Genomic DNA, 12617 nt, shown 5'->3' with positions numbered 1-12617 from the left:
GATTCAATAAAGTTTTATTTTCCCAAATGTACAGCTGATTGAACCTGTTCACGCATCTTCACCAGCAGCTGGGACATCTCCACCCTTTGTGTTTCTAGTGTAAATTACTTGGGCTCTGTGCTTTGAAACCAGCTTGATAAGTCCTTTACTAAGTAGCTCCTGGAGGGCTGCCCTGGCCAAGGAACCTCGAATCTTTCAGTCTCTCCGAGACAACAGCTGGAGTGAAAAGCTTATAGTTGGGAACTTCCTTACAGAGCTTGTCGTATGTAGCTTTGTCAAACAGGACAAGATTGTTCAACTTGTCCCGAACTTTGCCTTTGGACCACTTCTTCTTTTTGGCCTTGCCACCAGATTTATTTACTGGGTCTTTGTCTTTTTTGGCCGACTTTCCGGCATCTTTCTTCTTCTTGTCGTCTTTAGGCGGCATGGCGAAGCTCAGAGAGTCGGGTGGACCACCGCAGCCTCACTAAGATGTCGGAAGAATTGTGTTTCCTCTTTAAGGGCTTCTGCTTGTTTACTCATGATCTCCTGTAATTCTTTAAGGGATATTTTTGTTTGTTTGTTTCCTCTTTATGGGCTTGTACCTCTTTACCTGTGTTCTCTTGTATTTCTTTAAGGGAGTTATTCATGTACTTCTTAAATTCCTCTATCACTGTCGTGAGATATGATTTTGGATCCTAATCTTGCTTTTCAGGTGTTTTGGAATATCCAGGATTTGCTGTGGTGGGAGTACTAGATTCTGATGAAGCCAAGTAGTCTTGGTTTCTGTTGGTAAGATTCTTGTGTTTGCCTTTTGCCATCTGTTGATCTTTGATATTAGATGTTCTTTCTGTCTCTGGCTGGAACTTGTTCCTCCTGTGGGTCTGTAAACCTGTTTCAGCACTTCTGCAAGATCAGCTCTCCTCTGGTAAAACTCAGGCACAGATGGCTGTGTATCAGTCATTCCTCCTGATTCCTGGGGCAGAGCACACCTTGGAGACAGGATCTCCACTTTCAGGAAAGGTGCAGTGAGGGCTGTGGGTCTGTTATCCCTCCTAGGTGTGGTCTGAGGTAGAAAAGCCTGACCAGGCTGCCCTGCCACTTGTGAGGCCTGTGCTTCTAGGCTGGTCCTGCCTTAGAAAGTCACTGGAGAGAAAATGGCAGATCTCACCTGGGTCCCTGGGTTAGAGCACTCCCAGGAGGCAAGCTCTCTGCTTGCAGGGAAGGGGCAGAGAGGACTGTAGATCCACTGCTGTCACTCCTAGGTGTAGACTGAGATAGAGAGGATCCTGTCCAGGCTACCCTGCCACTTGTGAGGCCTATGCCTCCCAGCTGGTCCACCTTCAAGAAGAAATTTTTAAGGCATAGATTTTTCAGGACCATTGCAGAACAAAAATATAACATTTCAGTGTCTTACTCTGAGAATTTAGCTGTTATTCCATAAGGCTAACCAATTAATCAGACATGTGGAAAAACGTCCTATATCTCCTACTAATTTCAACATGAGTGAGCTTGAAAGAGGCCTTCCATTCCCAGCAATTTTTCAGGTGATGATACCATTGGTCAAAAGCTCAGTTGAGACTGAATATCAACACTGAGTCAAAATTAATCATTTAAGCTTTCTCTAAGATGTGACTTTCAGAAACCCCAAATAACAAATAATGCTGTATTTTTAGTCCCCATTTTTATGATGATTGTTTACACAACAATAGATTATTGCTATTCATTAGACCTGGAGTGTCCCAAACCTTGGGAGAGGGGTAGAAATTTTAAGGACAAGTTCTCTGGGAGGCAATGGAGGTGGAACTTTAAAGGGATTTGTGAAAGTCTGGGCCCTTTCTTTTACTCTTTTGTGTTTCTTCACTCTAAGGCAACTAATTCTGTATGCATATATATACATATATATGATACACATATGTATGTATGATGTTTTTAGGTACACAATTGCTTATAGAACACAAACTTTAATATTGTGAGCAAAATTAAGCATTTAGTTTTATAAGTTGATCATCTCAGAACTTCATCATATCCTTGTGGAAATATAATGAACTAACACCCAGCCTGGTTCTTGAAGAAGGCAGTACAATTTAAAAGAATAAACAAAGAAAACAATTTGGAAGTGGTTCACGACATTTGGCTTAGCCAATTTTTAAAGGTATTCCAAGGCTTCAGATCAAGAGTTAAAGGAAGTGACTTAAAATATCACTTCAAACTAGAAGCCAGATTGTCTTTGCTAGGACATAGAAAAACCCTTGCAAACAATGTCATTAGTGATCACTGAGATAATAAAAACTATTTTATTTGTTCTTTGAGAACTTCATATAGTGTGTTTTAATCATATGTTTTAAATTTGGAAGTGAAATATTTGAGATATCTCCCTACCCTTACCTTACCTAGAATGTTCCGTAAGTCTATCTGGTTATTTAATTGTTTTCTGTGGTTATTTTAACACAGTCTTTAAGGAAGTATAGATATACTTAGTATATAACTCTTAGATTTTGCAATTAAAATATTACTCTATTGGGTTTTTCTAGCTTACCTGCTAAGTGGTTATTTATAAATGCCAGATTTTGAGTGTTGACGTTATCGTTTTGCATCATAAAAATAGTCATTTCTTTTTTCAATTACTACTGTTAGTCTACAGCTTGATATATATGTTTAGTAAAATTTTAAAATTTTATCTCCTGTTTCCCTTTCTCCTTCCCTTTCCTCTCCCACTGCTTCCCCTCTCCATAAGGACCTCTTAGGTTTGATGTCTTATTTGTGACCCAATAGTGTGGCTACTCGCATGAGCCTGACTGTGTGTTTTAGGGGGTTATTTACTGGAGCACTGGCAACTTGTCAGTGGCTACCCCAGTGAAGAAAATCACAGTCTTTACCTTAGCAAGGATTGCTAAAGACCTGCTCATGAACTCATGGAGCCTCATGAACTCCCAGGCATGGTTGGATACTGATGACCTCAATCACTGCTGTGATGAGTTGGTGAGTACAACAGCAGGGTCATTATAGAAGATGTCCATTCCTACCATTGGTTTCCAATGGTTCGGTCTTAATATTTCTCTACCACTTCTGCCGTGATGTTTCCTAAGCATTGGGTGGTGGTTTGTTTAAATTATTGTATACTGATAGAATGTTAAGGTTGTTCTGTCAGTATTATTTGACTGTGTAAGCCGCTTATTTAAAATGTGGTGTAAATTTCTAGTTTTCTGGCTCTTATGATTGTTTCTGTCGTGTGTAGATTGTTAATGTTAAAAGACATTTTTATTAGATAATTTTCTTTATTTACATGTCATATGATATCTCCTTTCCCAATTTCCCCTCCGAAAAAAAGAAAAATAATAAAATAAAATAAAATAAAACAAAAAAACAAAAAACAACCCTGTTCCCTCCCTCCTCCCTTTGCACAACAACCCACCCTCTCCCACTTCCTTGCCCTGGAATTCCCCTACATTGGGGCATAGAACCTCCACAGGGCCCAGGACTCTCCAGCCCTTGATGACTGACTAAGCCATCCTCTGCTATACACATGCTGCTGGAGCCATGAGTCCCACCATGTATGCTCTTTGGTTGGAGGTTTAGCCCCTGGGAACTCTGAGGGTACTAGTTAGTTCATATTGCTGTTTGTCCTAAGGGGCTGTAAACCCTTCAGCTCCTTAGGTCCTTTCTCTAGCTCCTTCATGGGGACCCTATGCACAGTCCAATGGATGGCTATGAGCCTCTACCTCTGTATTTGTCAGGTACTATCAGAACCTCTCAGGAGACAGCTATATCAGGCTCCTGTCAGCCAGCACTTGCTGGCATCCACAATAGTGTCTGGATTTGATGATTGAATATGGGAAGATTCCCAGGTGGAGCAGTCTCTGGATTGTCCTTCCTTCAGTCTCTGCTCCATAGTTTCTCTCTGCAACTCCTTCCATGGGTATTTTGTTCCCCCATTTAAGAAGGAACAAAATACCCACACTTTGGTCTTCCTTCTTCTTGAGTTTCTTGTGATTTATGGATTGTACTTTGTATATTCTGATCTTCTGGGTTAATATCCACTAATCAGAGATTGCATACCTTGTGTGTTATTTGTGATTGGGTTACCTCACTCAGGATGATATTCTCCAGATCCATCCATTTCCATAAGAATTTCATAAATTCATTGTTTAATAGTTGAGTAATACTCCATTGTGTAGATGTACCACAATTTCTGTATCCATTCCTCTGCTTCTGTAAGGCAAGACACTGTCATTAGAACCAAACAGCAACCAACAAATTGGGAAAAGATCTTTATCAATCCTAAATCTGATAGAGGGTTAATATCCAATATATACAAAGAACTCATGAAGTTAGACTCCAGAGAACCAAATAACAATATTAAAAAATGGGGTACAGAGCTAAACAAAGAATTCTCAACTGAGTAATACCGAAGGGCTGAGGAGCACCTAAAGAAATGTTCAACATCCTTAGTCATCAGGGAAATGCAAATTAAAACAACCCTGAGATTCCACCTCACACCAGTCAGAATGACTAGTATAAAAACACAGGTAACAGCAGATGCTGGCGAGGTAATGGAGAAAGAGGAACACTCCTTCATTGCTGGTGGAATTGCAAGCTGGTACAACCACTCTGGAAATCAGTTTGGTGGCTCCTCCGGAAATTGGACATAGTACTAGCAGAGGACCCAGCTATACCACTCCTGGGCATATACTCAGAAGATGCTCCAACATGTAATAAGGACACATGCTCCATATGTTCATAGGAGCCTTATTTATAATTGCCAGAAACTGGAAACAACCTAGGTGTCACTCAACAGAGGAAAAGACATTTTTTTTTTTTAAAATAGAAAGGGGGAATGAAGTGGAAATTTCTGGTTCTTTGGAGACTCAGTTGTGTCCTGTGATGTTTTGCTGGAGCAGACACTTGAGAGGGTGCATAATATTTAGAAAGAATGTAAATGTAAATATAACCCCACAGAGAGTGAGGGGATCCTCTTGCATTGGTTCACCTTGCAATGCTTCAGTGCCATTCACTGACAATGCTCTCATATTGGTTGGCCTTTCATGAATTTGTTGGTCTTCACTGGTGACTTCACTGAGAGAAGTGTGCCAGAGAACTTGTAATTCCATCTGCTTCTTGCCTCTTCCTCCTGGTTTCTTCTGAATCAAGCTGCTGCTACAGATTCATGTTTGGTAGTTTGGATTGGACTGTGGATATCCTGACAGCAAATATTTGAATCTTATCCTTCCAAAAAACTTCTTCTAAGTAGGCCCACATCCCCCATTTTCTATTAACCTTCTTTTTCCCCTACCTCTGGTAGGTGGCCTATAAGGGGGTTAAAGCATTTAAGAACCTTTATTAAAGTAGGAAATCTAAGCCTATAATGTGATATAAATGTCTCCCTTAGGACCATGGTATTCTCTTCCTGGTGTAATAAAGCCTCTGTCATTTCTTAACACTGTATCAGTAAATTAGCTAAATCTTATTTCCATTTGCCTAATACTGTTTCAAACTACACATGAATATCATTTTCTGTTAGATCTTAATCACTGAGTCTCCTATGTAACACCTATATGTATGTTTAATAATATTCTTGGATACATTTAAAAGGGGACCATTTTATGTACTTATATAATTACATTATAACCCACTCACTCTTTTCCCTTTAACATCTTTTAGCCCACCTACTTCTGCTCCCTTTCAAATTCATAGCCTCTTATTCTTTATTTTTGTTACATATTTGCATGAATAAATATATAAATGCACCTGCTGAATCTGTTTAGTCTTGTTCATATGTATATATTTAGGACTTACCATTTAGTGTTAGATAACTCAATGGGGGCTCATCTCTGAAGACAACTAATTCTCTGTCTCTAAACAGTATTAAATTGCCTGTAGCCTTTTATTGCAGTATGGGTCCCCATGATTAATGTTGGCTTGTCAACTTGTGGTTTCATTTGTTTAAGTCTTAAGTTTAAGCAGCCATATTGAGGAGATTTTGTGCATTTAGCTTCCCTGTCATGTTCCAAAAAATACACTCTCACAGAAGTCTTTGTCATCCTCTCTCTCTTTTGATTTTTTTGTTCCCTCTTCCAGGATCTTCCTTGAACCATAAGGATAAAGGTTTTTGTGGATATATCAACAGTGGATTAGTACCCCCACATTCAGTTGTTCCCTGAATTTTGACTAGTTGTGGTTTTCCCTCTTTTCTGTGGACAGAATTGTGGAGAAATGAGGAGACAAAACTAAAACTGTCTGCCAGTGTAAGATATGTACTTCCAATGCACTTGTATTAGTAGTTTATGAAAATGGCATTAGTAAGTTATGCTCTGAGATTTGAGACCTTATAGCACAGCTAATTGACTAGGTTTACAGCACCAGACATGATACCCCTCATGGTTAGGAGGGCTTAAGTCCAATGATACAGCAGTTGGTTCCTGCCAAGATAGGAATGCCACTATTCACCCTTAAGGATATCTTCCCATGCTGGTGATGGCTGTGATCAATATTCAGCACAGCTGGTTAAGCCTATCCAGTGCTTTCTTTCATGGCCAGCGTGTGCAGCATCTTCCACTGTTAGGGAAGACAGTCCTCAAGAAGGAAGTTGGAGGGTCACATCCAGCTTAATTTCTCTTCTGTTCTCCGTGCATTGTCTTCAGCACTAGCAACTTACCTTTTACCTCTGGGAGGCAACTAAGAGCAATAGCAGTGGCCTTTAATATTTTTTTAGTAAAAAGCCATAATTTATTGTTGTACATGGACACATTACTGCCAAAGCGAAAGCAATCCTATTATAATCTTTGAAAAGCAATCAGGAAAAAAAATGAAACACATTTCCTTCTACACCTTGAGAAAAGTAACACTTTCAAACATTTTTAAGTTCACACGTATGGATTTTTCCATTCTTTTTTAAACACCTTTTTAAATTTATGAGATTAAACAATAATAATATTTCTACCTTCCCTTTTCTCCTTCTCAAACTCCTAATATACCCCTGTCCACTCTCCTTCAAATTCATATCCTCTTTTGTACACCAATTGTTATTGCACACATATTTGCTAGCAGGTATGTATGTGTAACTCGTACATTCATAGCCTGCAGAGGGCAGAAGAGGGCAATGGATAATGAGGCGATATAAGTACAGAAGGCTTTGAGCATCCTGGAAACAAACTCTTATCCTAACTAACCTCAGCAAGAGCTAACTTCTGAGCCCTCTTACCAGCCCTGCTAATGTATGTTTAGTGCATTTCTGGGATATATGTGTGTTTATGCTGTGTCTTTGTTAGAGTTCTTCCTGCATTGTTCACTATGTTGTAACTTCAAAGGACAATCTCAGGAGCCTAAGACTGATTTTATTACTTACATTGCAAAAGAGAAGCTGAGTGTAGAAACCCTTAATGCCACCACAGATGCTTTTTGAAGAATGAGCCTTCATCTCTTTCATGTGAAAAGGATATTGTCAATAGCAAAACAAAACTTTCTAGTCTATGGAGAAAAAAAAAATATTTAGCAAAGCAAGTGAATATGTTTCTTCCTTTGATTCCTTGAGATAAGCAAGTTTGCTTAACCAGGTTCTTAAACACATGTTACAGGATGAACTTCTATAAACAATTTCACCATGGACTGGTAACTATTAGTAGAGGCTTATAATACTAACTCCCACTCCCAGAAACGTGAGACTAAGTGTGTTAGTTTTACACCAAAAGAGAAGGGAAGTCTCTAAGCTGAAGTTTCTATTGCTGAAATTACACACCATTGCCAAAAGCAACTCAGGGAGGAAAAGGTTTATTTCATCTTACAGCCTGTATTCCAACATCTGGGGAAGTCACAGGAGGAACTCAAGCCTGGAACCTGGAGGCAGGAAAGGATACAGGGGACATGAAGGAGTAGTGCTTACTGATCTGCTCAGCCTGCTTTCTAATAGCTCCCAGCACCATCAAACCAGAATGACAGTACCCATAATGGTCTGTGTCCTTCTGCATCAATCACTAATTAAGAAAATGTACCACAGACTTGGCTGCTGGCCAATCTTATGAAGATATTTATTCAGTTGAGAGTCCCTCTTTCCAAATGATTTGAGCTTGTGTTAAGTTGACATAAAACTAGCCAGCCCAGTAAGCAATAAAAACTTGACAACTTACCCCAAATATATTCAGAATAATGAGCCAACATTTCTTGTAGCATGTGAATACATTGCATCAAAGGGGAAGAAGTCTATTTGCAGACTTTGAAAACCCAACGAGTTAAGAATCAATGAACACAACTTCTACATTGTCACTTTGACATAATAAGCTCTGGTATGTGTCTCAGCGGGTGAGTGTCTTATATAAGCGTTCTTCCCTTCCAGCTCACCACACAATGTTCACCACAGTAAAGAGGCCTGGATTGTTACTTTAAAAAATCAATATGCCCAGAGCATAAGAATGATTTCATCTGCATGCATTACAAGGCAGAAGATAGATGGACAAAACTCTAAAAGCTAGCACAAACACTCCCTAAGTCACAACCCATGACTTCTTGCTGTATGTGAACATGTTACTGTGAAACAGTAAATAATCCATGGAAATGGAGTTACAGGCCATTGTGAGCCATCATGTGTGTGCTGAGAACCGGACATCTGAGCAAAGCAGCATGTTTTCTTGGCCATTTCTCCAGTCCCAAGAGAAATAACTTTAATAAGTTTCTTTAATATGTATCAAAAGTTGATTATTTTACTGATGCTTACTAAAATTCATGATAGATTCTTAACTATAATATGTCTTCAAAAGAAAAGTTTCAGTATGCAAAAACTGAGTTTGCTTCTTGAAGTCTCAAAGAGAAGACAGACAAATAAAGATGTATCAGCTAGTACAAACACTTTTTGAGCAGTCATCCTCTACTTATTATTGTTCTGAACATTGTATAATCAATGAGAATAGAAACTTTTTGTGGCCTTTAAAAGGAAACAGACAGGAACAAGTGAGTGTGTGCCCATCCTTAACCCCATGAAATATGTCAAAATTTTAAAATAAGAGTTTGTTTTTATTCATCTTTTAAAATTTTGTATCTTTTGCCTATATACACACATATACACACACACAAGTATATAATATGCATGCTCATACATGGCTGGCAGAGGACAGAAGAGGGCAATAGATTTGTGGAACTAGTTATAATCAGCTGTGGAAACTTGGAAACTAAAGAATTCTAGGCAAATACAACTCAGATTTTAAGAATAAGATTTAGAGCATAGTGAGAAATTAGTGCTTGTCTAGTAAAATGATGGTAGTAGTTGATTTTCCTAAGGTCCATGACATACAATACCTAGGAAGCAAGTCAGGTTTCCAGTACCAGGTATAATTTCCCTCTATTTTAGTAAGCCGTAAGTCTAATTAGACATCCAATGGTTACTGCCAGCATGGGAGTGTCACTTATTGCTCCTTTGTGCCCATCTTGCCTTGCATGTCATTTCCATGCATAGGACTTTTAATTGCTTCCCTCCCTTGGAAGCTTACATAGTGTTTTCTAGAAATACTATGTAATACTGTAATATGTAATATGTAACACATGGATACTAGACCACAGGCAAGAGACTTTCAGATCAGATTTAGCTGCAATAATCTGAACTGTGTGCCCACAAATAAGTGGATGGTATCTAGCAATGGGAGCACACTTTTAGGCAACTAAGGGCTGTATAACAATCTGTATTGTTCTAGTCTAAGTCTTCTCCCAGTACTTAGATTAAGTGTAGGTGCCATCCCTTACACAGAAAGTGAAAAGGTATCTCTTTACAGAAAAGGGAGATGGTTACAGAAAGCCACTACTGAATACAAAGCAAAGATCAACAGATTTGGGGTCCCAGTCCCAAGGGATACAACTCCTGCATCTAGGTCTCTTGGAAACATTTTTGAAAGTGGGGTAGAAAAATATGTAAAAGCCAGAATACAGGAAGATTCCCCTGAAAGAGTCCCTCTTCAAAACGCTTATATAAACAGTATCTCTTTAAAATGGCTACATAAACCAGACAGGAAAGATAGCAGTATCAATGAGAATGTTAACACAGAAGGAGGAAAGTTTATGTCATGGGCCCCACCTCTAAACATCAAGAACTACAGGTAACTGTTGACTGCAGGAAGGAGAATTAGCTGCTCCCATGAATGAGCCCCATTATTGGCTGTCCAAAATAGAGTAATTAGACTTCAAACTGTATACACACAAGCAACAAAAATTGGACTGGGCAGTTTTTATATAGATTTATAAATGTGTATGAGTAGCACATATACATACATGTATGTATGTATCAAATGTAATTTTAAAACAGGCTATGAATTTTAGAATGTGGGCAGCATGGGAAGGATTTGAGGGAGACAACTGGAAAGGACTGGAGGGAACAAAGTGGGAGAAGAGATTAAAATTAATTCCAATTAAAAGCCTTCTGAAAGCAGACTCCTGGGCAAGAGCAACAGTCTTAGCTGCTGAGCCCTTTTTCCTGGCCCCTGGCAGAAATCATTTTAACACCTTCATTAGATGCACATTTCTTTCATTAATTTATTTATTTATTCACTTTACATCCAAATCACAGCTTCCTCTCCCAGTACCCCTACACACAACCTCTCCCCTCAACCCTTCTCCCATCTCCTTTGAAAAGGGGGAGCCCCCACCTTTGTTATCAACCCACCCTGGAGGGCAAGCATGAAGACCAAGTTGTACAGTTGCTACATATATGCAGGGATGGGAACTAGGTCCAGTGCATGCTCACTCTTTGGTTGGTGGTTCAGTCTCTAAGAGCCCCCAAGAGTCCAGGATTGATTGACCCTCTTGATCTTCTTGTAGAGTCCCTATCACCTTCAGGTCCCTGAATACTTTCCCAACTCTTCCATAAGACTTACCAAGCTCTGTCTAATGTTTTGCTGTGGGTCTCTGCATCTGTTTCCATCGGCTTCTAGGCAGATGCACATTTTATAAGCAGATTTTCTCCTGATTCATCAGTTTGCTGGGTCCTCTCCAAAATGGAAATGGACATATCTCTTACAGATAGCAAAAATACATTTGAAGTAATAAGCCTTCATTTCTTGTTTCATGTGAATGTATTACACAAAGGGGAAAGACGCCTAACCGCCATTAGGAGGAAATTAACCATATTTTCTTCCTTCGCTCATTGAGGGGGGTATGTTTACTAAGACTGATAGATGTACCACAAAGGTTCATTGTGTTATATAAGTGGTCTATACTTCCAACTTTCTATGCATCTGATACTACCACTTCTAAACACAAGTTCCTGAAACCCAAGATTGAGTTTGTTAAATGTGCTTAGAAGAGAATTTACGTGGAGATAGTTGTAACAGTCCACACAAATAATTTTGGAGTCAGAAGCATTCATTTTTTTGTTAGATATGAACACATCACTGTCACAGGGGAAATCTGCCTATTAGTGTTGCCTTTTCAAAGCAAATAGATAGGAAACAAGTTGTCACGTTCTCTTCCTTGACTCCTCGAGTTTAATGGACTTCTTGAATGTACATCAAAGGGTGGCTGTGTTATCAGCAATCTGATTTCCCAATGCACTGTACATTTTGACTGTAGGTAATGAAGTCTATATTCATAATTCAAAAGCAACACTTGTGTAAGCCTAAGGATGGTATTTTTAGTTCCACTCCAAAAGAGAGTTAAGTGGACAAAACACTTAGCAGAAGTATTATCGGAGTATTGAAGCCTTGATTCTTGATACATTGTGAACACTTTATTGACAAAGGAGCAAGAAGTCTATTGTAGTCTGTGTAAATGTAAACTGGAACTAAGTGAACTGCCTTATTTGACTCCTTGTGAGATGTAGAGTTAATAACCTTACAGAATGACTTTAAAAGGTATTTGTTACTTCATGTTCACCTTAGTCCCTGAAGTTGTGTAGATCTAGCTGATATATAAATGGTTGGTTACACTCTAGGATATGTTCACATCACATGTCCATTCTATGTAATGGTGGTGTGCTCAGTTTCCAACTCTGCATTCAGTGCTATTAGATTGGTAACTTGAAGTTGGCCATTGTAGGTGTGTTGATAATGCTAGCTTAAATTTTTTCATAGAGTACATATAAAGTTATGGTCAAATCATAATCATTCCTTAAGTCTGTCTTTTGCCTAACCCTTGTCTCTATAAGTGTCCGTAGTATCACTTGAACTTGCTATAAAGTTTCATCTATTTGGCACTGAAAATATAGCCTTAAAGAATATTGACAGTCTGTACACACTTGAAACTGGAGGAACCAAGAAAACAACGTCCTCTAAATCAACATGAGCAGAAATTATATGAATTCAGAGAAACTGAATCCCCATGCACAGGACCTGCATAGGTCTGCATCAGGTCCTCTGTGTATGTATTATGTATCCCAGCTTAGCATTTTTATGGTACTCCTAAGTGTGCAAACGAGTGAGTCTCTTATGCCTTCTCTTTGGCTCTTCACTTTCTGTTGGTTTGTTCTTCCCAACTTCAATGTGTTAGCATTTATTTTATCTTATTATAGTTAATACTATTTTTTAGAAGAATGTTCTTTTCTAATGTGAAGCAGGAAGGGAGTGCAACTGGGTGGGAAGAAAATGGGTGAGAAACTGGGAGCAGAGGAAGAGGAAACTGTAATAAGGATATATTTTCTTTTTTTTTTCTTTTTCTTTTTTTTTTTT

General features: G+C 38.8%; 1 long non-coding RNA gene and 1 pseudogene across 1 annotated transcript in view; one reads left to right on the top strand and one right to left on the bottom strand.

The window, feature by feature from the left end:
- On the bottom strand, positions 1-478 carry LOC116094071 (annotated as a pseudogene).
- Positions 479-2822: 2344 nt separating this feature from the next.
- The window catches only part of LOC116094070, a 24487-nt gene continuing 14692 nt past the window's right edge, over positions 2823-12617 (top strand). The window contains exon 1 of the long non-coding RNA XR_004119956.1: positions 2823-2961. This is a non-coding gene — a long non-coding RNA (uncharacterized LOC116094070). The remainder of the gene's footprint in view (positions 2962-12617) is intronic.

Source organism: Mastomys coucha, unplaced genomic scaffold (assembly GCF_008632895.1).
Source record: "Mastomys coucha isolate ucsf_1 unplaced genomic scaffold, UCSF_Mcou_1 pScaffold16, whole genome shotgun sequence".
Lineage (NCBI taxonomy): Eukaryota > Metazoa > Chordata > Mammalia > Rodentia > Muridae > Mastomys > Mastomys coucha.
Note: the sequence above shows the minus strand (reverse complement) of the source record. Positions and strands in the feature narration are given on the sequence as shown.